The following is a 1,662-nucleotide window of genomic DNA, read 5'->3' as shown; positions in this document are numbered from 1 at the left end:
AAAAATCAAAAAACGTTTTTAAAAATCAAAAAAACGTTTTTAAAAATGAAAAAAAGTTCCAAAAAAAACTAAAACAACAATCCAAACAACAATCCTAACTTATATATCCTAAACTATCCATTCAATCCTAAAATTTTCAATCAAACAACCTAAAATCCGAGATCTAACTTCCAAAACCCTAAACAATTGATATAAAAGAAGGTTTGGGATGATTCTTACATGATTTGGGGCTTGGGGAAGAGATATGAGGGTGAGAAGAGGATTCTCCGGTGAAGAGAGGTGGAGAAGGGCCGGAATCGCTGGAGAGATGGAGAAATCGCCGGAGAGTGTGCGTTTTGAGAGAGAGAGAGGCCGCAGATATAACGAAGAAGAAGGAAGAAGGAGGGTTATTATATCCGAGGATTCCGACGGACACGGGTTCGTCGGTATTCCGTCGGTATAATTAAAATATACCAAATGCCGATTCGCAAAAATTTTCAAGCGGTTTGGTTCTCCCGGGCAAATTGAAATTCCGACGGAATGTGTCCGTCAGTATATTCCGATGGACATAGTCCGTCGGTATATTCCGACGGACACAGTTACAGTCCGTCTGTATATTCCGACAGAATTCCGACGACTTAGTGTTTATGGTGTTGATTTCAAGTTTCTAAATGCAAAATCCAAACCTTTGATAATATATATAGTATTTGCATAAAGATTTAACAATAAAAATGTTTTATAACACGATTTTACACAACAACATTTTTTGTAGTGTAAGCTTATATAAATATGATTGTATAAGTACATAATGTTAAGATGAGATGTTATGAAAACAATGATATGCATACATAAATATTTTAATGAGTTGTTATATTTGAACGGTTGCGATCTAATACTATACTAAACACTTATTATGTGTTATTTTCATAGTTTTGGCATCTAAATTTATAGATTTTTATGATTGAAACTTTATAGAAAAACATGTCGTCGGTATTTCGTCGGAAAATACCGACGACATGTTTTTCTATAAAGTTTCAATCATAAAAATCTATAAATTTAGATGCCAAAACTATGAAAATAACACATAATAAGTGTTTAGTATAGTATTAGATCGCAACCGTTCAAATATAACAACTCATTAAAATATTTATGTATGCATATCATTGTTTTCATAACATCTCATCTTAACATTATGTACTTATACAATCATATTTATATAAGCTTACACTACAAAAAATATTGTTGTGTAAAATCGTGTTATAAAACATTTTTATTGTTAAATCTTTATGCAAATACTATATATATTATCAAAGGTTTGGATTTTGCATTTAGAAACTTGAAAAGAACACCCTAAACACTAAGTCGTCGGAATTCCGTCGGAAAATACCGACGGAATGTGTCCGTCGGAAAATACTGACGGACACGTTCCGTCGGAATTTCAATTAGCCCGGGAGAACCAAACCGCTTGAAAATTTTCGCGAATCGGCATTTGGTATATTTTAAATATACCGACGGAATACCAACGAACCCGTGTCCGTCGGAATCCGCGGAAATAAAAACCCTTCTCCTTTCTTCTTCGTTATCTCCGCGGCCTCTCTCTCTCTCAAAACTCTCCGGCGATTTCGGCGATTTCGGCGACTCTCCGGCGATTCCGGCCTCTCTTCACCGGCGAATCCTCTCCTC

Source organism: Brassica oleracea, chromosome C9, assembly GCF_000695525.1.
Source record: "Brassica oleracea var. oleracea cultivar TO1000 chromosome C9, BOL, whole genome shotgun sequence".
In the NCBI taxonomy this organism is placed as follows: Eukaryota; Viridiplantae; Streptophyta; class Magnoliopsida; order Brassicales; family Brassicaceae; genus Brassica; species Brassica oleracea.
This window is presented reverse-complemented; position numbering follows the sequence as displayed.